This window comes from Balaenoptera ricei, chromosome 6, assembly GCF_028023285.1.
Source record: "Balaenoptera ricei isolate mBalRic1 chromosome 6, mBalRic1.hap2, whole genome shotgun sequence".
NCBI lineage: Eukaryota > Metazoa > Chordata > Mammalia > Artiodactyla > Balaenopteridae > Balaenoptera > Balaenoptera ricei.
Genome location: NC_082644.1, coordinates 41,572,070 through 41,599,774, shown reverse-complemented (window position 1 = coordinate 41,599,774; position 27,705 = coordinate 41,572,070). Strand labels below are relative to the sequence as shown.

At 45.7% G+C, this 27,705-nt stretch overlaps 1 protein-coding gene across 6 annotated transcripts in view; it reads right to left on the bottom strand.

Annotated features, from left to right (window-relative positions):
• The window catches only part of FAM219A (family with sequence similarity 219 member A), a 54,561-nt gene that overhangs the window by 8,175 nt on the left and 18,681 nt on the right, over positions 1-27,705 (bottom strand). The window lies entirely within an intron of this gene.

Genomic DNA, 27,705 nt, shown 5'->3' with positions numbered 1-27,705 from the left:
CTCCATTTCACAGATGAGTCCTAAAGAGTGTCTCCTGCGAGAACCTAAACGGTTGGCTGGGAATGGTAGGTGAGAAGACAAATAATGACAAATCAGCCGGTGGCCAGTTAGTCCTGTGTCGCCCACACAGGGCTTGACGCTACAGATGACAAGGAAGGTAGGAAAGCATGCGTCCCGTGCATCGTCCAGGGTCTGCAACTGTTTCGATCTCCCTCACTGCTCTCCTTACTGACTTCTTCCCATTGCGATGGGCGCTGTGCTGCCCAGAGTCCTACTCTAGCCTCACTATTCCCTCCCAAACACCCCAAATCTCTGCTACAATACCCAGGGCCTTGGCCCACCCTGCCTCAGTCAGTTGGAAAGGGCTGGAGCCATTCACATTCTCCCTGAGAAACTGATGACCAACTATTGATACAGGTGCTGCCACCCTAACCATCTGCCTTAGGCGGTATGCCTAAGGCCTAAGGATTGCAGAGAGGATCCAGGGCTGTGCCTGCTCTGCCTCTGGGGACAGGGAGCGCAGACAGATAGGCAGGCAGAATGCTCCAGACCCAGGGATCTGAGTGGCTTCTGGTGACCCATCAAGGGAAGGGTATATAGCCATTAGGGTGGTTTCTGTTCCCTTTAGAATGAAGCAGTGGGGATGAAAACACGCTTGTCACTAAGGGAAAAGGGAAAAGTCTAGAATGTTTGGGAGGGAAACCCTGGCCTTGTCTATGTTTCCTTAGGCCATCCAGAGTGCAAGGCCCAGGGTGGGCTGTGTTGCCATAGTGGTTTGTGAGTTCCCGAGGGCAGAACCTGGGCCTGTGTCCTCTGCTCCGATTTCCATCCTTAGCTGTCCTTGAGGGGGATGGGACAGGAAGGTAGAACAGGTGTGGGGCGGGGGCGGGGAGCTGCAGTGCCTGCATCCCAGGCAACTTCCCATGCCACAGTCTTTCCAAGTCCCTCATCCTCTGCCTCCCTGGCTCAGCTCCTTCTTGGGAGGCTGATTACTGGCAGCATCTGTCCCCTGCAGCCCTGGAGCAGGAGGCCTCTAGTGGCCCTTACATGCCTCTCTGTGGCCAAAACAGCCTCGCAAGTGCTGCCTGTAGGGCACATGGAGACCTGCTGGCTGAGCTCTAGGCTGCAGGGAGGGCTCACTCCCAAAGCAGCCTGAGGGCGGGCTTCTCAAAGGGTAAAACCCATATACGTGCCTGTGGAGCCCTACCAGGGAAGCAGTGGCAGATTTCCAATTTCCTCTACTTTTTCTGTAGCGTTTGTCACATGTCACACTTACCACATCCATTTGGAAATGGTTTCCTCCCCTGGCTTCCAGGACACTATGCCCCTTGGCTTATCTTGCCTCTTTGACCATCATCTCTGCCTCCTCCAACAGCTAACTTTAAGAACTCAAGCTCTCAGGCATTTGGGGCTAACTCCCTCCTCAGTGCAGATGAGTTCATCAGAGTTTCTTCTCTCAGACTGGAGGTACTAGGCTGGAGGGAGATGGTGCAGGAGGGATGGGGGGCTGGGAAGCTGTTGAGCCACTCTGGTCACAGGGACCCACGTTTGGTCCCTGTGGCCACTGGGCAGGTCCTAGTGGCATTTGACCCCTGAGTGAAACTGCCAGTCCCTTTGGGTCAAGAGCCAGGGTGCAAAGCCCTAGACTGAGCGGTCCCATGCAAACTCACCATTCAGCATTTCCCCGTCATTGTCCATGACAGAAGGCCATCTTAGTGGCAGGAACAAAGATCTCTGGCACTGTGCCTGCAAACTGAAGCCTTTACTATGGGCTTCCTGTATGTCTTTCCTGAGACATGCAGCCAATGCACCATGACCATCACATGGAAATGTAATCAGGGAGATTAAATGTGAAATATTCATGAATATAAGTATCAGAGAGGAATCCAGGCAGAAGGAAGCATCTGGCTCCAAGAAATCAGGGAGAATTTAAAATGCCCCCCAAGGACACCAGACAGGAGTTAGCTAGATCCAGGAACTAGAGTGGCGATTAGCAAGATTATTAATAAACAGTCAGCAGAGACAGACATTGAAATGCATCTCTAACAGCAACCCATGCTTCTACAACCCTGCATACAAATTCTCCAAAGACTACAGAGATGATTAATAGCTCAATCTCACTGTTTCTGGGACAGAATATATAGGCTAATGGCAAATGCAAAGCCAGTATAACTAGAGGAAGGAAAAAGTACCAGAAGAATCTTTAAGAGTTAGTCTGGTCCAGTGCTTTTCATTCAACTGTGTTTCCTGAACCCTGTGCATTGAGCAGGGCTGAGTGAGAGAGGTGAGTAATAGGAGGGGATCTGGCTTGCCTTCAGCCAGAATAGATCCGCTTTGATTTCATTTACATATCAGCCTTTCTGCAAGATTTTGGTTGAAGAAAGTGTTTTATTGCTTTTTAAAAAAAGGTGGGGGAGGGGTTTAAAACACATTGATTTAGTCAAATCTTTTAACAATGCTTTACTATAGAACTTATTAAATTTACATGAAAACAGAGAAAACAGTACAGGGAGATCAATTTAGACTATTCTTTTAAAAAATCCTGGGGACTTCCCTGGTGGTCCAGTGGATAAGACTCTGCGCTCCCAATGCAGGGGGCCCGGGTTCGATCCCTGGTCAGGGAACTAGATCCTGCATGCATGCTGCAACTGAGAGTCCACATGCTGCAACTAAGAAGTCCGCATGCTGCAACTAAAGGTCTCTCATGCGGCAACAAAGATCCCGCATGCCACAACTAAGATCCGGCGCAGCCTAGATAAATGTTTTTAAAAAGTTAAAAATCCTCTAAAATTAAAAAAAAAAAAAAGATCCCTCTTTAAAAAAGAAAATCCTGGCTCCTCCGTTTCCTAGCTGTGTGATCTGGGATTTAGTTTCCTCATCTGTAGAGTGCGACTAATACTAATACCTAAGTCAAAGATTTCTGTGAGGATAAAGTGATACTATGTAATCTAGTGCTTAATATGTAAGCATTTAGAATAGTAGTTAGTATACTACATACTGAGCACTACATTTGTGCTAGCTATAAAGTTTTTATTAGTACAGGCTCCGTGGGACGCACACAATCATGAACAATGTGCCCTGGCAGTGACTGATCCACAGCAGCAGCCCTGGCACCACACGTGCTGGGGCCTGGCTTATGTGGGAAGGTGTCTGTGGAATAGATGCTCCCTCCACAGGGTGAGGAGGGGCCTGATCAGGGGGCATTCTGTCTCCTCTCTCGCCTCACTTCATTATGCTGCATTTCTCTCACTTATGTAACGGTGGTAGGCCTGGGGCTCAAAAAGATAAACAGAAATAGGCCCATCCTTGAGGAACTCCCAGTAATTATCAGTAAATGTAACAAGGGCCATAAAAGTAGAGGGAAAGGAACAAAGTAGTCAGAGAAACCTTCACAGAGGAAGACACTTGAAAAGATCTCAAAACATCAGTTCACCAGTTAGCTTAAGAGGAAGGAGGAAGGATGTTCAGGGAACATCTGCAAAGGCTCAGAAGCCTGAAACTAGCTTGCATATTCAAGGAACAGTATTTTGCTATAGTTGAAATCTAGAAGGCATGATGAAAAGTGGCAGGAAATAAAGTTGTGGGGTCAGGAGGGCTCAGACTGCGGGAGAGGATGGGTCTTCATTTTGTTCTTTACTCAGAATATGATGGGGAAGCCGGTGAAGCCTTGAGTGGGGGAGTAACATGATCAGATTTGAGGTGGAGAAGGACCCTCTCATAGCCATATAGAAGATGGATGGGAAGGGAATGAGACTGAAGGTTAGAAAACTACTGCAACAGTGCCAGCAAGAGATGACAGGGACCTGAACTAAGCAGAAGCAGAAGATAAAAGGCCAGAAAGGAGGATGTTAAAGAGGGTAGAGTGGCAGACTTTAGAGATAAGATGTAGAAGAAGGAGTCCAGTCATTCCTAGTTTTCTATCTGGAGTAATTGGGAAAGGGGCACTAATTACTAAAACAGACAATGCAGGAGAAGGCATAACTACACTCAGGGAAAATCAGATGAGCTCAGTATGGGACATGTTGAGCCCCGAAGTGTCTTTTGGACACTTAGATGGCATCATTAGTCAGTAGGAACTGAGGTTTGGGATCTCAGGAAGGAGATGTGGACTGGTGGTGATGGAAGCCCCTCTCTCCTCAGAGAGAATGAGCACAGTGAGAGGAGACAGGAGCCAAGAATGGAGTCCTGAGGAGCATCCAATCTTAGGGAATGACTGGAAGAAGAAGACTGAGTAGGAGCAGAAAGACGAGATGTAGGAAAAGATCTAGGGAGACCTTCAAGTAGTTTCAAGGTGGAAGAAATCAACAGGGTCAAATAAACACATGAGTCCATAAGATAAAGAAAATATTTAGAAATAAGGAAGTCACAGGTGGCCTCAGCAAACAGAGTTTTGGTTGAATGGTAAGAACAGAGCCCAAATTACAGGGGATTTAGGAGGGAATAGGAGATGAGGAAGTAGAGACAGTGAACACAGGCTATTTTTTCAAGGAGCTAAACTGAGAAGAGAAGGAATGAGAGTGAATGACTGTCAGAGGGAGCTTTGGAGTTGAAGGATTCTTTGGAGCTAGGGAACACCTGAGCACTGTCTTAGACTGAAGGGAAGGAAGTTGGGTGAACAAGGAGATGTTTGATGGAGCATGGTCTCTGAGGAGTCAAGAGAATATGGAGGGCTGCCCTGGTGGCGCAGTGGTTGAGAATCTGCCTGCCAATGCAGGGGACACGGGTTTGAGCCCTGGTCTGGGAAGATCCCACATGCCGCGGAGCAACTGGGCCCGTGAGCCACAACTACTGAGCCTGCGCGTCTGGAGCCTGTGCTCCGAAACAAGAGAGGCCGCGACAGTGAGAGGCCTGTGCACCACGATGAAGAGTGGCCCCCGCTCGCCGCAACTAGAGAAAGCCCTCGCACAGAAAAGAAGACCCAACACAGCCAAAAATAAATAAATAAATTTATTAAAAAAAAAAAAAAGAGAAGATGGAACCAGAGTCAGACCAGAGGAGGAAGGCTCCTTGCTGAAATGGAAGGGAGGTGAAGATGGGTGGGGGATGCAGATAACATGGAGGCAGAAAGGTGGGTGGAAAGTTAAGGGAGTTCATTCCTAAAAGCCTAGTTAAGTAAAAGAAGAGGCTGAATGCTAAGGGACTGAGGAAAAGAGGGACACTTGGTGGCTAGCCAGGAGTGGAAGGAGATCAGACTGGTGGGGGTCCCAGCTACACAATCCTCATCTTTCACCCACCCTTGATCTCATCTTCAGGATGAAAGGCACTCTCCGTGGTGCTGAACAAGTCTGCCTTTGTCTTGTGGACTGAGCACAGATGATTCAAACGACATGATTCAATTTTCACTTTCCCACAGGAAAGGTAACCTCTGTCCTCACCTTCAAGCACTAATTTTCCAGAAGATGGAAATTGAAATGGATTTAGAAAGAGGTATGAAGAGGGAAAGTGCTTGCACCAACATTATCTAACCTTTCTTCCCCTAACACACATGAATTTTCCTCTAGTTCTAGGAGGGAGTTGGTGGAGGCAGCTCTGAGTTATGAAATACTGAAAGGCTACCTCTGGAATAGAGTCATGTCTGTACCTTGTTCAATTCCCCTGAGTGAAAGCAGGAAGCAGGACAGAATTAGAGCAGGAACAGGGCCAGGAAGAATGGTAGTGCTGACAAGGAAGCAGGAAAACAGGGAAAGATCTGGAGATCAGGCCACTCTCTGACAGGGAGATGATGCAAGATAGGGTATCAAAGACCAACTCTGTTTCTGTCACAATTTGTTCAGCTCAGAAGCTACCTGGGGCTGTGGTCCCCTGCAGGGTTATGCCACTCCCCGAAAACATCTCTTGGCAATGAGTGGTAATAAGCATGTTTAGACATCAGTATTTTAGAGGGAGATCCCCAAAAGGCAACACTATGCCTTTGTATCCAATGTCCGTGGCTTGGCAGAAACCTAACCTCCAGTCCAAGAATATTCAGTAGCAGTCTAGACATTGGTTAGACCTCTCTACTTCCCTGCAGATGGCTGTTCTTTCAGCCTCTAAGGCATTCATCTCTCTCTGACTCCACACCTCAACATGAGAATTATTTGGTCAACCTCACACTGGTTAGAATGGCCATCATCAAAAAATCTACAAACAATAAATACTGGAGAGGGTGTGGAGAAAAGGGAACTCTCCTGCACTGTTGGTGGGAATGTAAATTGATATAGCCACTATGGAGAACAGTATGGAGGTTCCTTAAAAATCTAAAAATAGAACTACCATATGACCCAGAAATCCCACTACTGGGCACATCATATACCCCGAGAAAACCATAATTCAAAAAGATACATGTACCACGATGTTCATTGCAGCACTATTTACAATTGCCAGGACATGGAAGCAACCTAAATGTCCATCAACAGATGAATGGATAAAGAAGATGTGGCACATATATACAATGGAATATTACTCAGCCATAAAAAGGAACGAAATTAAGTTATTTGTAGTGAGGTGGATGGACCTAGAATCTGTCATACGGAGTGAAGTAAGTCAGAAAGAGAAAAACAGATACTGTATGCTAACGCGTATATATGGAATTTTAAAAAGTGGTACTGGGCTTCCCTGGTGGCGCAGTAGTTGAGAATCTGCCTGCCAATGCAGGGGACACGGGTTCGAGCCCTGGTCTGGGAAGATCCCACATGTCGCGGAGCAGCTAGGCCCGTGAGCCACAACTACTGAGCCTGCGCGTCTGGAGCCTGTGCCCCGCAACAGGAGAGGCCACGACAGTGAAGGGCCCGCGCACCGCGATGAAGAGTGGCCCCCACTCGCCGCAACTAGAGAAAGCCCTCGCACAGAAACGAAGACCCAACACAGCCAAAAATAAATATAAATAAATAAATAAATTTAAAAAAAAAAAAAAAAGTGGTACTGATGAACCTAGTGGCAGGGCAGGAATAAAGACGCAGACGTAGAGAATGGACTTGGGGGCATTGGGCGGGGGGAAGGGGAAGCTGGGATGAAGTGAGAGAGTAGCATTGACATATATACATTACCAAATGTGAAATGGATGGCTAGTGGGAAGCTGCTGCATAGCACAGGGAGATCAGCTCGGTGCTTTGTGATGACCTAGAGGGATGGGATAGGGAGGGTGGGAGGGAGGCTCAAGATGGAGGGGATATGGGGACATATGTATACATATAGCTGATTCACTTTGTTGTATAGCAGAAACTAACACAACATTGTAAAGCATTTATAATCCAATAAAGATATAGAAAAAAAAAGAGAATTATTTGGCCAATGACAGTTCCTGCTCTGTGGTACGATCTGAAGTCCTGAGTCTCATTTCCTGAGTCCAGTTGTTGGGCAGCTCCCACTTTTATTCCCTATCTCCCCCTTCACCAGGATTTCTCCAGGAGCTGCCTGAATTGCCAGGCAATTGGCCAGGACTTCAATCCTTTTGGGACACATAAGTTGGCCCTTAGGGGCCCCACTTATAGGGAAGGACAAAGACCTCTCTCAGGCATAAGGTCTTTTGGGGGATATCTGAAAGAGAATCAGGGAAACATAAGGGAGACAGTCTTTCCAAATACTGTTCGTAGCTCTTACAAAGAGGGGAAGAAGAACAGAAGAGCTGGGGAAGTCTGTGAAGCCTGAATTTGGGAGAGGGAGCAGAGGATCCTGTCGAGCTCAGGGAGGCCTCTCTTACCAGTCTAAAGCCCCTCAGTCTTCAAGGTTTTTCTCTAAAAGAAGACTCAATTCAAACAAGGTCAACACACTGAGTGTCCATTCCTTTTCAGCTCTGGACTGGGTGCTGGTAGTAGAGAAGGAAAGCACACTTTCTCCACACACACCACATTCTGCACAGCATTATGGGATAAAGCAAAGTTCCCCAGAAAGAAGTGCAAAGGATTCTTATGGCTGGGCTAGAGTTCAAGAACTCAAGTTAGTCCTGTGTGTAGCTGAAGATTTTCTGTTTCCTTAAACAGCTCCTAGGATGGAATTCATTACCAAAAACAAGCACCACCAAGCTTTAGTATCTTTGTGGTGGCTGTCATTGGGAGAACCAAAATGCAGAACCCCATGGCTAGTGACAACTTCAGCCATGGTGAGTTTAATAGATTTTTCTATTATAAAGTAATACACGCCAAAATTAAAAAAAAAATCACCTTGAGTTTTACCACTTTGAGGTACTCTTCGTTAATGTTCTAGTGTATTTGAGTCTTTTGTGTATACTACAGTAGCAACACTAGGGGGTTTCCCTCTCTGGGAGCTGGTGTTTCTCTTGTCCTCATGGTCACAGGGGTGGGCTTCTAGGTACCATGTTGGTTCTGTGTGGTCTTGCCCTTGCTTAGACCAGGCGGAGCCAATCAGAGTCTCCCCCAGAATTGGGAAGTGGGACTATGAGGAGATGTAAAGCTCAAGACTGTAGATTAGGTAGGAGAGAAGGCCATTGGGCAGGGAGACAAGAATAAAGCTGATGTTCAGAAAGAAGCAAACACAAGAGATAGAGAAAGTCTTCCCTAGGTTTTAGGTTCTGGTTCTAGAACTTGCCCTGCCCTTCTAAGGTTTGACCTCATGCCTGTCCTTAGATACTATGATAAAATCTAGTGTCCTTACTGTCTAGTTGCCTTTTTAGCTTATACTAGCTTGAGTTGGATTTTGTTACTGTAACCAGTAAGTACCAACTAATAAATAGGCATAGAACAACATTTAAAGAAAAACACAATGTATCTTATATTCTGTATTTTATAAAGTTAGTATTAGGACATAATCAACTCTCCATAGTTTTACATAGCTTTCTTAACCATCAGCTTAATGACTGCATAATATCCATAGAGGGGATGTGCAATAACTTTTTAACCGTTCACTTATTTTGGACATTCAGGTGGCTTGCACTTTTTCACTATTATAAATAATGCTACACTGAAATCCATATATATTTGCATTTAGGATGATTTCTTTTTTTTTTTTTTTTTACAAAATGGTCTCCCCAAGAGAAGACACTTTTTTTTTTTTTTTAATTTATTTATTTATGGCTGTGTTGGGTCTTCATTTCTGTGCGAGGGCTCTCTCCAGTTGCGGCAAGCGGGGGCCACTCTTCATCGCGGTGCGCTGGCCTCTCACTGTCGCGGCCTCTCTTGTTGCGGAGCACAGGCTCCAGACGCGCAGGCTCAGTAATTGTGGCTCACGGGCCCAGTTGCTCTGCGGCATGTGGGATCCTCCCAGACCAGGGCTCGAACCCGTGTCCCCTGCACCGGCAGGCAGACCCTCAACCACTGCGCCACCAGGGAAGCCCAGGATGATTTCTTAAATAAAGTAGAATTACTAAGTAAAAAAGCATGAGCGCTTTTAAGATTCTTGATACATATTGCCAAACTGCTTTCCCAAAGGATTGTTCCAATTTACAATGCCTCCAGTCATGACCAAGAGCTATAGCGGGCCTTTTAGTATTTTATTTTTTGCTGTGTACCAACGCATTTCAGGTCATCACATCTATCTATCATCTTCCAAGAGAGCTCTGCTCCAGTCCTTATTTACCTGGTTCCCTCTGGGGAATCTTCTTTCAAAGAATAGAATTTCCTCTGGGAATCATCGGCCAGACAAAATCTCCTGACTTGAGGCCACCAATTAAGAACAAAAGGAGAGAAGACTATTACACTGCAGCTTGGGAAAGGCTCTGAGTAGAGCACCAGTACTGCCTAGAAGCTGGCCACTGTGCTTCAGCTGGTCCCGGGCCTAGGCCACCACATCAGCTGTAGGAACTGTGACTGAAATTACAGAGCCAGGAGGCAAACCTCACAGAGTAAGTCTCCCTTGCTTTCAGACTTGGGGTGAGACAATTAACCAAAATGGCTCTGGAGTTATTCCAGAGAGAGTGGCAGCTCCTACTCCCTTACCCATTATCTAGTTTTCAAAAATAGCTACTCAGAAACAGGGAGAGAAAAGGATGGGGAAAGATACGAAGCTAGTACTGGGATGGCAAAGAACTGTATTCATGTTTTAAATGGGGAGACAAGGGACCAGTGAGTTTTTAAAAAGATTTAGAATCCTACTTTGCCTTCTTCATGGTTAGGACTGCTTATCCTAGATTGATGTTCTACTATTCATTCCCATTTCTACTCACCTGGAAACCCTATGACCAAAAAGCCTTTGTTTGGGAGACAGGACAAGTGCCTCAACTCAGGGACACCCACTGTAGCAGCTACGGCATGGGGGGAAGCCTCTGCATAAAGGCCCAGGGGACAACCCTCGTGACCCAGGAGATAGGAGCCAGGGCCAGAAATTGAGAAACCTTGGTTCCTCTGGGAGGCTTGACTTGGCCTAGTCCCTGACCTTCATCCCTATCCTCAAGCTCATCCTCTGAGCCAGATGTTGAGGCGGCGCCTGTCTTTCCTTGGACCAGCTAGAGACACAGGTTTTGGCCTATACAGTCTTGTGATCTGAAAGGTTTTTGAGCCCCAAATCCTGCTTCCCCCTCACCTGCTCCCATTTCAACCTCTTTAGGGAAAGACCATCTCACTTAATGAAGAAAGGGGGGAAGGTATAAAGTTCTTTAAAAAGTAGATCAACGATGGCTAAAATGGTAAATTTTATGTTATGTATATTTTACCACAATGGAAAAAAAAAAGATTGACTGGCAGGGCTTGAGGCAGAAGGAGAAGATGGGATGAGGGTGGGCAGTGGAGAGGAAGCAGTCCCTTCTCTTTTTTAATTCAGTTTCGGCCAACACAGACTTTGGAGATGAGACCTTTCATAGAAATGATTCTAAAATCAAGGGAGGGCTTCCCTGGTGGCGCAGTCGTTAAGAATCTGCCTGCCAATGCAGGGGACATGGGTTCGAGGCCTGGTCTGGGAAGATCCCACATGCCGTGGAGCAACTAAGCCCGTGAGCCACAACTACTGAGCCCGCAAGCCACAACTACTGAAGCCCGTGCTCTAGAGCCCGTGCTCCACAACAAGAGAAGCCACCGCAATGAGAAGCCCGCGCACCACAACGAAGAGTAGCCCCCACTCGCCGCAACTAGAGAAAGCCTGCGCGCAGCAACAAAGACCCAAGGCAGCCAAATAAATAAATAAATAAATAAATAAATTGATTAAAAAAATAAAATCAAGGGAGTGGGGCGAGGCAAGGGAATCTGGGGTTCTGGCAGGCCCCAAAGGAGGGAAAGAAGGGGACCAGATGTTCAGGGATACTAAAGCTTTAAGGAATGTGGTCCAGAGGATCCTTCAGTTTCTTTCCAGGATGTGGATTCTAGTTCCCCAATGTAAGGAAGGAGGCACAGAACACTGAGGAGAGATGCTGCCAGGAACTGATAGAGGGCATTTGGTTGGAGAGTTCTTAAGGCTGGTCCTTCATCCAGTCAGCACATGGTAGGAAGCTGAAGCAAGAGAAATGTCAACAAACATTGACATTTGGTCTCGGCCCAGAATACTTGTGGATCTCATCTGGATCTTGGCTCCAAATCTCACTTGAGGAGTTTTGATAAGCTTCAGTTACTCAAGAAACTGAGCCAGGATGGCACTGGTTCTTGAATCTTTTGGACTCCTTGATTTCCCAAGAAAGCAAAGTACTAGTCTGAAAGTCTATGGGATGCCTTCCCAGAGCTGCCACGTCTGATCCCTTTCCTCTGGCCTTGGAAGAGTAAAGAGCTACTCAACTGCGATGGACAATGGACTTGAGGGCTGGTATCAAATAGCTCCTCTCTGTTGCATTTCCTGCCCCTGCCTTTCCTCTCCTTTTCAGACTCTTCTAACTCTCTAACCTACATTATGCCTGGCAAGCACCACTTTCTGCTCACACAGACAACTTGCAGTTCTAAAACTCAGCTCTCTGGCCAGAGCAGTCTCCTGTTCTTTCCTTTTTGTCATCCCAATAATTAAGCATTGGAGAGCTTGCAACTGGTTAAAAAAAAGTTGATGTTCACTGAAGACCAACAAGAGGCAGGCAGGGCACAATGCATTTTGGGGAGGGAAAAACACCAAGACCTGGTTCTTGCCAAGAGGACTTTAGTTGAAAGTCTAAACTTTCAAACTTTGGGGAGTTGACAGACACACAAATTAGCCTATTTTATGCAGAGAGAGGAGCATGGGAGGCAGGAATACATGAAGGGTGGTGGGAGCACAGAGGAGAGAGTGATGGCCGTGGAGGTTTGTTATCCTCCCTGACAAAGAGGGTCAGGCCTGGGAAGGAGCTTGATCAAAGCAGAGGCTCAGCTATTGGGTCAATGGATACTTTGGCAAGAGGGTTTAGAGCAATGACTGGTGAGGCTTAGCCCTGGGACTAGGACTCTTTTCTTACTACTTTTTTAATCTTCTTTTTTTTTAATATTTATTTATTTGGTTGCACCAGGTCTTAGTTGTGGCCGGTGGGGGTCCTTAGTTGCGGCTCACCAGCTCCTTAGTTGCAGCACATGGGCTCCTTAGGTGTGGCATGCGAACCCTTAGTTGTGGCATGCATGAAGGATCTAGTTCCCTGACTAGGGATCAAACCTGGGCCCCCTGCATTGGGAGAGTGGAGTCTTATCCACTGCGCCACCAGGGAAGTCCGTATTCTTACTACTTTTTAATGCTGCTGCTAGTACAACCCCTACTCTGCCACAGGGCACTCAGCCCACCCCATTTCTGTGGGTCAAGTACAGAAATGTAGTGGGTTGAGTACATCAGGGGCTTTTCCTTTACCACTGAGATGCACAGACAACTCTCAGGGAAGGGTCGAGAGGCTCTAAGTGGGTGGCTGGGAAGTGTTTTTATTGGGAAGGCAAACAGGGATTCAGAGTCCTAAGAGAAAGATATGGTAGCTCTGGTGAAACAAACCTTCACTGCCTCAAGCAGTCACTCTCACCAGGCCTGCTTTGTACAGCAGGGAGGTCAATGCTAAGGGCTCTTGGAAGCTCAGGGCCCAGCTCAGAAGTGGAGGAGGTCAGAGAAGGGAAGAAGAGCCATAAAGGCTCATGAACCCTATCTGAGTTTCCCTAGAGAAGTCAGTTCTTTGAGTGGCCAGTTGGTGGTGGAAGAGCAGGGGGAAGGGGAGATTCTAGACTAGCACAAGCTCAAGGCAAGTTTTCAGCTGTGAAGCCAGCCAGTTGCTGGTTATGCATCTTTCCAGGGAAACAATACTCATCTGCAAAGTTAGATGGTCTTGGGGTCCCTGCTGGAGGGCTCCCCAGGCTCAAGGTGGGACAGAGTCTTTCCCTGCCCACCTGTCACTCCCTGGCTGGTGCAGTGACACTGAATGGATAACTCAAGGGTACAGCCTCATTCCTGAGGCATCCACAGGAAGGGACCCTGAAACAACAAATAACCAATACCTACTCAAAGACCCCCTGTAGCTCTGAGCCCACGCCTCTGAGGAACACCTCTTTTGCTCTGAAGACACCCAAGCAGGCTTCATCTCTTCTAGACAGTTCTGACACACCTGTACAGCTTACATCCTTCCATACCTGCTGAGCCTATCTGTGTACCTCTAGGATAGTACTTCTTTTTTTTTTTTTTTTCAGTTTTAGTGCACATTACTTTAATGACAGTAGCTTCCAAAATTTTACGTACGCTGATAACAGGGAATAAAATTTAGGATAGTACTTCTTAAACATTAATGTGCACACAAATCACCTGGGGATGTTGTTTAAATGCAGATTCTGATTCGGTAGGTCTGGAGTGGAGCCTGAGTATCCACATTTCACAAAAGCTCCTGGGTGATACCAGTGCTCTTGGTACAGGGACCACACTTTGAATAGCAAGGCTCTAGGCCAGCCCCTCTACACCTACACCATGCGCAGGCAGCCCCTCAAAGAGCTCTCTGCCCCAGCCTTAATCTGGTTACATTCTTAGTGTGAAGACAGCATGATGGCTTGGTGGGGGAGGAGATTAGGGAGACTGCCCAAAGCTCATGTTGGGGAGGCAGCTCTGCTAAGAGCTCTGGCTGGGCCCAGGCAGGGAGCTGCTCAGAACAACTTAGCCCAGGTGTGGTTCTTCTGGAATTTATCAAATTGTTCAATATCTCTTGGACACCTGCTATATGTGTAGCTATGGTGCTAGACGCTTTATGTATGTTATCTCATTTAATCCTCCTAAAAGACCAAGTAAGGTAAATATCATTCCTGTTTTAAAAATGCAGAACCAGGTTGTATAAAGCAATATGTTCAGTCACACTTTGAAGGTGGTAGCACTAGGATTTGAATCTAATTTGCTCATTTAAAAATATCCCAGCCCCTCCTCAGAGACATCAGATAAAGTCATGAGATTAACAACACATTAGAACTTACACAGCCGTGGGACTGTTGTCTTGTAAAGCAGGCACTTTGAAGGCTGGTACTAGTCTAATCATGTCTCCAATGCTCAGCGGATACTTGGAGCCCCTCTTTAGAAAATGGCATGCACGCTTTCTCATCACCAGCCTCCTACTCAGTGAGTTCTCCATAGGAAGAAAATATTAGAGCCATTGAAGCAGTCAATAACTCAAGATGGAGAGAGACAGAGATGGCAGGAAGCAGCAAGCAAGAAAAAGCACTGGGAACTGTGAATGCTGAGCCCATGAGAGAAAAGCACAGGGCAGTACAAGAAAACAAGATAAAAAGGTCTCAGCCACTAATTCAGTTCTGGTCCCACATTTTCTATTATATTATATTCTAGGCACTGTGCTGGGTGCTGCTGATACAAAGATAATGTGGTCTTTGCCCATGAAGAGCTCATAGGCCAGTAAGTAAGGTAAATGAATAAGCAGATAATTTTAATAGTATGCCAAGGGCTAGAACAGAGGTTTGTATTGAGTATTTTAGATACACAAGATAGAAGCATCTATCCCACCCTTAGGAATTAGGGAAGACTTCTTCAAAGAAAGCTAAAGCATGAAGGGTGAGGTAGATGTGAACCAGATGAAGAAAGGAATAGAGAACAAAAAAGAAAAGAAAGTAGTGGGGAAGAAGACACGCATGACTATATGGCAAAAGGAATAGCTCAATTTTGCTGGGATGTTAAATGGTAGAGGGTGAAGTGGCAGGTGATGAGACTAGAACGGGATGAAGGCTTAAAATCATGAAGGGCTTTGTAAGTCATGTTCAGGGCTTTGGACTTTAACTGGAAATAATGGGGAGCCATTGAAGGATTTTAAGCCCATCGTCAGATTTACAGAGACAGATCACTCTGGGAGCAGGGTGGGGAGAATGAGAAGGAATGATTAAACTAGAGGCAGGGCACTAAATAAGAGGCATTGCAAGAGGTGATAAAAGCTGGAAAAAGGCAGCGTCAGTGGGGTTGGAGAAAAGGGGATGGAGAAGAAAAACATGTTGAGGTCAAACTGCCAGGGCTCAGTGGCTGATTGGATCTGGGTTTGAGGGAAAGACATAGGCAAGGATAACTCCCAGGTTTCTTCCTGACTCAGGTGCCTGGGTGAATTGTGATGCCACCAAATGACAGAGAAGCAGAAATAAGAGTAAGTTTAATGATTTTGTTTTGTGCAGGGGTGTGTGTATGCATGTCTATAAATATGAAGGGTTGGAGAAAAGAACTTGGCCAACACCAAAATTGAAGTGGGGGGCAGAAGAAGACTGACAGCTGCAGTCAGAGAGGCAGGGGACCAAGGAGAAACTGATGTCATGGACGTCAGGGAAGGACAAGGTTTTGAGAAGGAAAATGTGAGACTGGAGGATGGTTGAGGCTGGGGGAAACAGCCAGCAGAGAGAGGCCAGCTGTTCAAAGACATCGAGAAAGAGAACTCAAGACATACTGTTTGTTCTCTGGTTTGCTGACATTTCAGCAAAAACAATTTTGTTCTCAACAATTATGGGTTTGATCCTTGGCAGGCTTGAGACTCCCCACAGAGAGAAACCCTTCAATAGAGAAGTCCAGCCATGGTCCAGAGATCAAGGCAGGTCCACTATTTCTTAGGAAGTGTGGGCAAGAGTGGGCTAAAGGCAAAGGATTCTGACCAGGGTCTGGCCAACCTCAAAATAACAGCAAGCACAGGGGTGTGCAGTTGCCCCAAGTTCTGGCTGCACCACAGTCCTGACTACCTTGGGTCATCCCCCCAAGGAGATGGAAAAAAGCAGCAAAGACCCTCGGTTTGGGACTTCCCTGGTGGCGCAGTGGTTAAGAATCCACCTGCCAGTGCAGGGGACATGGGTTCGAGCCCTGGTCTGGGAAGATCCCACATGCCGCGGAGCAACTAAGCCTGTGCGCCACAACTACTGAGCCTGCGCTCTAGAGCCTGCGAGCCACAACGACTGAGCCTGCGTGCCACAAATACTGAAGCCCGGGCGCCTAGAGCCCGTGCTCCGCAACAAGAGAAGCCACCGCAATGAGAAGCCCGCACACCGCAAAGAAGAGTAGCCCCCGCTCGCTGCAACTAGAGAAAGCCCACGTGCTGCAACAAAGACCCAATGCAGCCAAAAATAAAAAATAAATAATTTATTAGGAAAAAAAAAAAAAAAGACCCTGGGTTTCTAGTCCTTGGGCAGGAAGCCTGCAGAGACTTAACAGGAGCAGCCTGGGAATCCAGAACAGAGGGATTCCCAGAGGAAGAGCTTGCATTGAGATTTTTCTAGAACCTGGAACACCTGCTCCACCAACCACAAACATCCAGCAGAGGCTCAATCTTAGAAACTATACTCTGAGTGATCATGATTATTTAGTGATCATGATTTCTCACTTTTAAAACCTTCAATAATACTTTTCTGCAAAAATAAACAAAGTAAAACTGAAGAGTCTTTTGACTTAATTATTAATCAGATACAGTAATGGAGTCTAAACTGCATGTCTCCACTGTGAGAAAAGTTAAGAAATGGTACAGTTAGAGTTGGTGTAGATCCTAGTTTTTCTGTCTCCTGCAACCAAACACCAGAACCCATGGGTGAGTGGGCAGGGCACTGAGGTATAGGAAAGCCACGCTTGCGCTAGGGCAGAGGACTGGCAAATTCAATGAGGTCGGACTGACTTCTCTACAAACCTTGACTTTGGGGGCCTATTGCATTTTGAAAAAAATTATGTTTAGAAGATGAAGAGGCACTTCCCTGGTGATGCAGTGGTTAAGAATCCGCCTGCCAATGCAGGGGACATGGGTTCGAGCCCTGGTCCGGGAAGATCCCACATGCCATGGAGCAACTAAGCCCATGGGCCACAACTACTGAAGCCCGCGCACCTAGAGCCCGTGCTCCACAACAAGAGAAGCCACTGCAGTGAGAAGCCCATGCACTGCAACGAAGAGTAGTCCCCTCTCGCTGCAACTATAGAAAGCCCGCGTGCAGCAACGAAGATCCAACACAGCCAAAAATAAATAAATAAAATAAATTTATTAAAAAAAAAAAAAGAAGATGGACTGTGTTTGACTATTTACAAAAATAGGTCTATGAATGCTGCCAGAGTTGAATGGATGTTTTATGCCATTTGATGCATTAGAAACAACCCAACAAGCTGGAAATTTTTTGCTGTGAAACGGATGCTTGTTCTGTAGAGTTAAATCTTGGTTACAATTAGAAAGGAAACTCCAAAAAGTTCCTATGTCCCCTGGCAGGGGAATAATGCTTTTTCTTCACTCCACAACCTTGTAGCAGTCAGAAAGTTAGTTACAAGGCCTCACATCTGGGCTTCTAAGAAGCCCAGAATAACCATTTCCAGGAGTATTTTGGCTTCTATATGTACACTTAATTTCATAGGCAGTAGGAATCTGCCTTGTTCATATTATAACTTCCACTCTTTCCCCTACTCCCTTCTATCTTTCACTCCAATGAAAACCTAAGCATTTGATCCTTGATGATTTTATCCTACTGCAATGTTTAAGAGAGTAATTATCAACTCCCTGTTACATGTAGGTGGGACTAAGACAAGTCCTCTCTCTATAGATAGGAGAACTGACGGTCTATGAAGAGAACCCGAGAATCCTGGATCCCAGTCTACAGTCAACACAGGGCTGCTTTGGATTCTGAGAGAATTTTACCACCCATCCCCCTCTGGCCCAGCTCCAGCCAGCTGCAAATTGTCTGGATCCAGCCGCTTGGACGCACTGATGTTATCGGCCTCGCAGTGCCTGGAGCACGCAGATAGGAACAGGCAATGGCGCCGTCTCACCAGACGCAGTAATGTAATTTAGTTTCTGAAATCCAAGTATAAAATCTTGAAAGCTGACTTTTTTTTAATCTACCTCAGGAGGGGGGGCGGGTGATGGTGTGGAATTCCCAGCAGAACCATCTAAATAGGGAAATGGCTTCTGTCATGTATTAATAAATAGTTCAAAGCAATGGAGAAACATACAGAGAGGTTTTGTAGGGAAAGTAAGTGCCTAGTCTTTCTTGCTTCCTCTCTCCTACTTCCTCTGAGCTGTGAGGACCACTCCATTGGTGTGAACCCCAGGCTGGGGCTAGAAGTGCCTCTCCCGAGCATTCCTGTGAGAGCCCCCTGAGCTAGGGAGATGGGACAGGCACCAGCCTCCCCTGGGGGCGTGCCATGGCAGTTTGAGTGGGTCTCAACGAGCCCTTTTTTTTTTTTTTGAAAGAAGTTCCTCAGACCAGGATGAAGGCAAAGAAGCAGTCACTTGCCTTTCCTTCCGTTTCCCCAACCTCACCTCTTCCCCCGGCTTACTACACTTTGCATCACTGGTCTTTGCTCCTAATGGAGCACCAAGATCCTCCCCACCTCCTGCCCCTCTTCTGGCTAGATCTTGTCCTTCAGGGCTGAGCTGACACATCACCCCTTAAAAGTAGCTTCCCATGAACACCAGGCTACGTTAGGTCCCTCTACCACATACTCTCATAGTCCTTCCTCTCATACATTTCAACTCCAAGTCACCTTCTTGTGGGGACTGATCACTGCTAGCCGAGCAGACACGGCTTTCTTTGTGACCGGAGGGTCAGGCTCAGATTTTGCTTGCAGATAAACACTGCCATCACTGTATGAGTGCGGCCCAACTCTTATTGTCAAGCGTCAGAGGAATGGGCAGCCCGCGTGGAATCCAAACCATCAGAAAACCCTTTGGAGGGAGACAGGGGTCGGGCTGCTCTGATCCTCTGTCTGTTCAGAGTGACTTCTGACAACCTGGGGCTTGCAGCCATGTTTACCAGGCAGTGAACCACCCAAGGCAGGGGAGCTCTTGGGAGTTCAGACATAAGGGCAAAGAGATGGCAAAAAGAAACAAAAAAAACACAAGAAATCTCCCCAAACGGTACACACAACCTCTGGCTGAAGAGTAGGGCCTGGGGCTTCCACTTTTGCCTGTGAATTGCACTGAGAGTCTAGACAGGTCGTTTCTCTCTCTGAGCTCCCAGGTCTGTTTTTATTCGGGCCCTGAGATTCTAGAAAGAGCCTCCAGGCCAGAGAGTAAATGAGTTGTCCCAGGTCAATGCCAGATGGCAGCCCTGGGATTAGAATTCATGGGCCCTTCTTTCCAGCCGGCTGCTCCCTCCCCCGAGTCCTGAACTGTTTCTTCTTCTAAATGCTCAGGATTGTATTCAATTTAGTAAGGTTTGTGGTCACATAATTACTGCTCCTAAGTAAAACAATGACTACAGAGCATCCGCTGTAAGGAAGGCAAACATGGGGGCACCTTTGACCTTGAGAGAACAGCCAAGAGCAAGCTCTGGCTGAGGTTAGGCCTGTTCTACTTGAACAAAAACCAACGCAAACAACTCTCCTGGGATCTGGCAGAGACCTCATCTGTTCTCATTTCTTCTCCAGGCTTCCTCGTGTGTCAAAAGCTTGCGCTTAATACCACAGTAAGGGCCTCTCCTGGAAGCTGGAATACACTATTTTCAGGGGCAAGAGGGATGGTCTGGATCCAGATCCTCTGAGCATCTTTTCGTCTATAAACTAGTTACTACGTTGTTAATGCTCCCAGCTCCAGGAGCACTAGACAGCTACACCTCTTCAGGTGAGGCAGGGGCAGCCCTAGTCCTAGCCCAAACTCTGCCAGGTCCACTCAGGCCCCAGGGAACACTGAATGTTCTTTTCTCCTCCCTGCCTTTCCCTGTCCCATTATGACTGGCTAGTGCTAAGAGAGGGAGCCTGCAGCTGTCCTCTGGTGGTTTCACTATTGCTATAGCACCTGCTTCTTTGACCAGAAAGTTCTCTGAGGATAAGGCACGTAATGGCCTTTGGGCTCAGACACTGCCTTCATTCAGGGACCCAGGAGCCTATGAGAGGTGGAGGAAGCAATGGAGGAGATCCTTGCACAAGGCCCAGAGCAAGGCTGTTGGAAGGGATCAGATCCTGAGTGTTTTCACTCAGGCTCAATGCAGGCAGACTTAACTTCCCTCCTCAATCACCAGCCCAGGCAATCAAAGCGCACAGTAACCTCATTTGCTGGCTCTGATTCATTTAGCCATGGACGAGGCCTGGAGGTAGAGGAGGAATTTCAACTAGAAAATCCAGGCCCTAGCAGATGATTACGATTCCTCTGCCCCTCTAGACTCCTCACACACACCCCTCCTCTAAATGATTTGGGGAATAAGGAAGGGAACCCCTCTATAGTGCGAATTTAACTCTCCTCTACCTAGAGGTCATGTGCCTGTCTAGGGTTGGGGCGACAGGCTGTTTCATTTCTGCTTCTACTTGCTACACCTGGCCCCCCCCCCACTTTATGTCAGTGCCCTTCCCGTACAAAAAGATGTCTTTAAATTCAGTGTACTCCCACTGCCAGGCTGAAGGTATAGTGACAGCTTGTGAAAGGTTCCGGCTTCAGGCCTTGAAACCTGCTCAATGCTTCCCCTCAGTTTCCCCTGCCTCATACCCCCCACTCTCAGATTGAAGAGGGGAGTACAGGGGTATTAGACAAAGGCTCTTCTAACACTTCTTGTTCCTCTAGACTCTTACCACCCCCTATCCCCACTCACTCAGAGTCCTACAGCCCTGAGGTAACAGGATGGCAGATCCTGACCAGGGACAGCTCAGGAGATGACATGGTGGTCTTGAAGGCTTATTTCACTTTCACAGTGATGGTGACCTCAACAGAGAGCTCAGTCAGGCTAGATGTGTATGGGCGTGGGGGTGGGGCAGGGGTTGGAGGGGATAAGGGGGAGTCCCCGGATCCATAGGACTAATCTTGGAAAGAGAAGAGGCCAGGCCCCTTTCACAGCTAGAGACGTGTGCAGGAAAGCTATTCAAACTCAAGCAAGGGCCTTAAGGACTCAGGCACCTAGCCTTTGCAGACCTGGCAGGGACTGGGCTCCTTTATTTATTTATTTATTTATTTATTTATTTATTTTTGCGGCAAGCAGGGGCTACTCTTCATTGTGGTGTGCGGGCTTCTAACTGCGGTGGCTTCCCTTGTTGCGGAGCATGGGCTCTAAGTGCACAGGCTTCAGTAGTTGTGGTGCACAGGCTCAGTAGTTGTGGCTCGTGGGCTCTAGAGCGCAGGCTCAGTAGTTGTGGTGTGGTGCACGGGCTTAGTTGCTCCACGGCATGTGGGATCTTCCCGGACCAGGGCTTGAACCCGTGTCCCCTGCATTGGCAGGCGGATTCTTAACCACTGCGCCACCAGGGAAGCCCGGGACTGGGCTCCTTTAGGAGCTATCCAGGGTTCTGAACTGCCTCCACCTGAAGACCTTGGTGGCTTTGGACAAGAGCCCTGCCTGCCAATTAATGCAGAACTTAAATGTCGCTGGCGCCTCTCTGCTCATCCCTGATACCAGCTGCCTGTGGCTGCAGCCTGGGCTTCACGCCAGCAGCCTGACTCCCTGGCCAGCTTTTCAACAAGAGGTGAGTTTGAGGATATTGGTGTGTGTGAAAAACTATCTCCCAATCCCTGTGGAAGCTCAGGACTAAACGAGCCTGGCTCAGGGACAAGGTGACCATAGGGAAGGGAGAGACTTCTCCATGTGACACGTCCTCAGACAGCTCAGCAGCTCCTCCCTTCACCTCAGCGGCTGCTGCACACACTCAGTTCACACGTGCACACACATACACAAATGCCAGATTCTCTGTACTGTCACTGCAGAGCCTGTATGCTGCAGAAAAGGTAGAGTCTTCTTCGTCTGCACTTGTGTAGAATGCACCTGCTTTGTTCCCATCATGGACATTACAGAAATTTGGCAAAGAGCACCAAAACTTAAATAAATAAAATAAAGTATTTCTTTCTTTTTCTGAATTCAAGAGGAATTCATGGTCATTGTAAAAAGTCCAGATAAGCAGAAAAGAAGAAGAAAAAAAATCATCACCCTCAATCCTACCATCCAGAGCTATATCCTGTGTTAACCTCCTGGCATACAGCCTGGATTCTTGTGTGTGTGTGTGTGTGTGTGTGTGTGTGTGTGTGTGGGTACAAGTGCACACACATGTGAGTCTTGATAAGAGCAGTATAGTGCAGTGGTTAAAATCATGGGTAAGTTCTGCCTCTGCCATTTACTTATCTGTATGGTCTTGATCAAATTTCTAACATCTCTGGGCCTGTTTTTCATCTTTAACATGGGGAAAATAATAGTACCCATCTCACAGGGTTGTTGGGAGGATTAAATGGGATAATGTATATAAAGTGCTTACCACAGGCCCTAACACATGGTAAGCAGTCATACACCCTCAGATAAATCATTCTGTAATACTATTTAATGCCTAATTTAAAAACACAGATTATTCTTCATCTCAGATAAAAGCTGAAGAGAAGATGAATAAGTTCAGTTTACTTCGTTTCTTGTCTGGCCTAACTTTCTAGGCCCCCCGGGGGATAAAATGGGTCTTGGGAAAGAGAATGGCCGTCTAGCTCAGAAAGGTAAAAAGCAGTCCTTGATCCAGGGCTTCTAGCTTTTAGCCTGAGTTCTGCAGCCAGGAGATGGCAGGGGCTTCCTTCTGGTCACGGTCCTCTCCTCTCCTTGAGCTTTGGGCCCCAGCCCTCTGGCCCACGTGCTCTGGCCAGCACTTTCTGCCTCTCTGCCCTGGAGTATCCCACTCTCCTCCAGGGGCTTCTTCCTCTTGTCACCCACACAAGTCCATCTGCCTGGCTGAGCCGGCTCCCTCACTGTCGGGGTCCCAGCCATTTGGTTCCGATATCCATCCCACCCCACCGCCCCACCTCTCCATGCCTGCTCTTCTGACACTGACTTCCTAGTTAAAACCCAGTGGTCTTTTCTCAGGTGATCTTCCACCACCTTTCAGCATCATTGGGCAGTGCTGACCAGATCTTTCTAGAAATTCTGTTTTCTCTTGGCTTTTATGAAAACATTCTATCCCTGTTTTGACCACCCTTCCAATGGTTCCTCCTCTCATGCTCTGGACATAGATGTTCTTCTCAGTAAGGCCACTGGCTCTCTTTCTACGTGGTCTCTCCTGGCATGTGGAAATATAATAGTAACATAAACTTATTATTTCAAATAATATCTCTCTGGGTTCTACTCTCAAATCTATATCTCTATCTCTGACTGCTCTCCTAAGCTCCAGGCCCACACTTCCAACTGCCTACTACTTCTGATGCCACACTCCTCCCCCCAGCCTAGTTCTTCCTTTTAACCACTCTTATTTTGTTAATGACCCAACCACTTTCCCAGTAAACTAAACTCAAAAAATAAGGGGTCATTTAAAATTTTTTTTATTTTGAAATAATTTTATATTTATAGAAGAGTTATGAAGACAGTGCAGAGAGTCCTTGTATGCCCTTGACCCAGCTTCTCCTAATGTTAGCATCTTACAGAACCATGGTACATTGATCAAATCAATACTATTCACTAAACTACAGACTCTATGCAATTTCTCCAGTTTTTCCATTGATATCCCTTTTTCTGTACCAGGATCCATATTGCATTTCATCGACATGTCTCCATGGTCACCTAGTTTCTCAGTCATTTCTTGACTTTCAGGACCTTGACTTTTGAGGCATACTGGTCAGGTATTTTCTAGAATGTTCCCTCAATTTGGATTTGTCTCCTGTTTTCTCATGATTAGACTGAGGTTATGGGTTTCTGGGAAGAATACCACATAGGTGATGTGTCCTCATCACAACATATCAGAGGGAACATGACTTATTGCTAGTGATGTTAACTAATCACTTAGGGTGGTGTTTGCCAGATTTCTCCACTATAAAGTTACAATTTTTCTTTTATTCTGACCATATTCTATTAGTTGTAAGCTAGTCACTAAGTCCAGGCCACACTCAAGGGGAGGGGAATTAAGTTCCACTTCCTAGAGGGAGGAGGATCAAAGAATTTGTGGACATATGTTAAAACTACCACAGTAAGTAATACATATTTTGGGAGAGATTCTGATAGGCTATGCAAATATCTTGTTTTTCCTTAAAGTTTCATCCCCTAGTTTTTAGCAATCAGTGGATCCTACCAGCAACAATTATTACTATGATGTTCTAATGGCAATTTTAAAATTTCCCTCATTCTTTCTATAAATAAATGTAAACTTTAAATTTTAATAAGCTTTTCTATACATAAAAATTGGAATTCTTCTGCAAGGAAAATTTGTCCCTTCTCCCCAGTTTATTTATTTATTTATTCAATCATTTATTTTTATCAGTATGGATTAATGTACATTTATGTCCCTGTGGGTGGTTATAATCCAATGTAATTGTTATTTATTTTGTTACTCAAATTGTTCCAGCTTTGGCCAGTGGGAGCTCTTTCAAGTTGGCTCCTGTCTCTTTTTGACCTGCCTATGGGGTCATTTTGACCCACTTCTTTTCCCTTTATCTTTCTGGCAAGCTAATCATGAACCTATGGTAGCACTTTCTTCAAAATATCTAACATTTATCTTTTTTTTTTTTTTTTAAGCCTTCTCTCAGCCAGCATCCTGCTTCAGGTCCTTATCATCTTATTCCAGGCCCACTGCAGTGGTGACCCACTCATTACCCTAACGTGGCTCTTCTTCCTCCAACTTACCCTGTGCATTGCTCTTAAATTACTCTTCTGGGAATTAAACACTGCTCTGATTACAGTATTCCCTGGTTCAAGACCCTTCAATGGCTCCCATCACTTAAAAACTCCTTGACCTGACATTCAATAGTCGTAACAACGTTTTGCCAATCTGGCTGCTTCTCCAATTGCTCATCCAATTGCTTCTCCAATTGCTCATCTTTCTAAATCCTTTGTTCTCTTTGCTCCAGCTGTCAGCCCTATATGCAGATGCCTTCCAATTTCTGTGTCTAGCCCTACCTAGTGTATCATTTTAAGCCATTAAAAAAACTATACTGGTGTCTATAACTTACAAAAGTAATACATGTTCAATGGGGAAAATTAAAACAATACAGAAGCAGTTAAGACAGAAAATGAGTCTCTACTCTCCTCTGCCCTCCCCCTTCCTCAGGTTGTTTAAGAATGAAGTGACCTTTCCAGATTGTTCAGTATCTCTCCTATCTCCCTATTAAGTTGCTACATCATAGCAAACAGATTTAGAGACATGCTTCTTGCCTTAAGGGTTTATAATGCAAATCAGAAAAGGTTAAATTCAGAAAAATACATATCTTTATGTTTGTATTGTACTTATGCTTTCAAAGCTTTTCCCTTAATATTCTCATTTAGTCTCTGACAATCCTAAGAGATAGAAAACAGCATCTCTATATTGTTATTATTATTAATATTTTTTAAGAGCAGTTTTAGGTTCACAGCAAAATTGAGGGGAAGGTACAGAGATTTCCCATACACCCCCTGCTCCCACATATGCAGTCTCCCCCTTTATCAACATCCCCACTAGCATGATACAGGCTTACCACTTTTATTGTGCTCCGCAGATATTGCATTTTTTACAAATTGAAGGTTTGTGGCAACCTTGCATCAAGCCAGTCTATTGGCACCATTTTTCCAACAGCATTTGTTCACTTCATGTCTCTGTATCACGTTTTGGTAATTCTCACAATACTTCAAACATTTTCATTATTATTATATTTATTATGGTGATCTGTGATTAGTGATCTTTAATGTTATTAATGTAATTGTTTTGGGGCACCACAAACTATACCCATATAAAATCATGAACTTAATAAATGTAGTATGTACTCTGACTGCTCCACCAACTGACCATTCCCATCTCTTTCCCTTTCCTCAGGCCTCCCTATTCCCTGAGTTACAATAATATTGAAATTAGGCCAATTAATAACCCTACAATGACCTCTAACTGTTCAAGTGGAAGGAAGAATCGGATGTCTCTCACTTTAACTGAAAAACTGGAAAAGATTAAGCTTAGTGAGGAAGGTTGTCAAAAGCCAAGATAGGCTGAAAACTAGGCCTCTTGCCCCAAACAGTTAGGCCAGTTGTGAATGCAAAGAAAAAGTTCTTGAAGGAAATTAAAAGTGCTACTCCAGCGAACACAAGAATGATAGGAAAGTGAAACAGCCTTATTGATGATATGAAGAAAGCTTTAGTGGTGTGGATAGAAGATTACACCAACCACAACATTCCCTTAAGCCAAAGCCTAGTCCAGAGCAAGGCCCTAACTCTTTTCAATTCTGTGAAGGCTGAGAGAGGTGAAGAAGCTGCAGAAGAAATGTTTGAAGCTAGCAGAGGCTGGTTCATGAGGTTTAAGGGAAGAAGCTGTCTCCAGAACATAAAAGTGCAAGGTGAAGCAGCAAGTGCTGATGTAGAAGCTGCAGTAAATCATCCAGAAGATCTAGCTAAGATAATTAATGACGGTGGCTACACTAAACAACAGATTTTCAATGTAGATGTAACAGTCATATTGGAAGAAGATGACATCTAGGACTTTCATAGCTAAAGAGAAGAAGTCAATGCTTGGCTTCAAAACTTCATAGGACAGGCTGACTCTCCTGTTAGGGGCTAATGTAGCTGGTGACTTTAAGTTGAAGCCAGTGCTCATTTACCATTCTGAAAATCGAAGGACCCTTAAGAATTATGCTAAATCTACTCTGCCTGTGCTCTATAAATGGAACAACAAAACCTGGATGACAGCACATCTGTTTACAACATGGTTTACTGAATATTTTCAGCCCACTGTTGAGACCTACTACTTAGGAAAAAAGGTTCCTTTCAGAATATTACTGCTCAGGAATTCCCTGGTGGTCCAGTGGTTAGGGCTCCGTGCTCACTGCCAACAGCCCGGGTTCAATCCCTGGTCAGGGAACTAAAATCCCACAAGCCGCACTGTGTGGCAAAAAAAAAAAAAAAAAGAAGAAAAGTACTGCTCATTGACATTGTACCTGGTCACCCAAGAGCTCTCTGATGGAGATGTATTACAATGAAATTAATGTTGTTTTCATGCCTGCTAACACAACATCCATTCTGCGGTCCATGGATCAAGGAGTAATTTTGACTTTCAAGTGTTATTATTTAAGAAATACATTTTGTAAGGCTATAGTTGCCATAGAGAGTGATTCCTCTGATGAATCTGGACAAAGTCAGTTGAAAATCTTCTAGAAAGGATTCACCATTCTAGATGCCAGTAAGAACATTTGTGATTCATGGGAAGAGGTAAAAATATCAATATTAATAGGAGTTTGGAAGAAGCTGATTCCAACCCTCATGAATGACTTTGAGGGGTTCAAGACTTCAGTGGAGAAAGTAACTGCAGATGTGGAGGAAATAACAAGAGAACTAGAATTAGAAGTGGGACTTGAAGATATGACTGAATTGCTGCAATCTCATGATAAAGCTTTAATGGATGAGGAGGTGCTTCTTATGGATGAGCAAAGAAAGTGGTTTCTTGAGATGAAATCTACTCCTGGTGAAGATGCTGTTAAGATTGTTGACACGATAATAAAGAACTTAGAATGTTACATAAACTTAGTTGATAAGGCAGTGGCAGGACTTGAGAAGATTAACTCCAATCTTGAAAGAAGTTCTACTCTGGGTAAAATATTATCAAACAGCA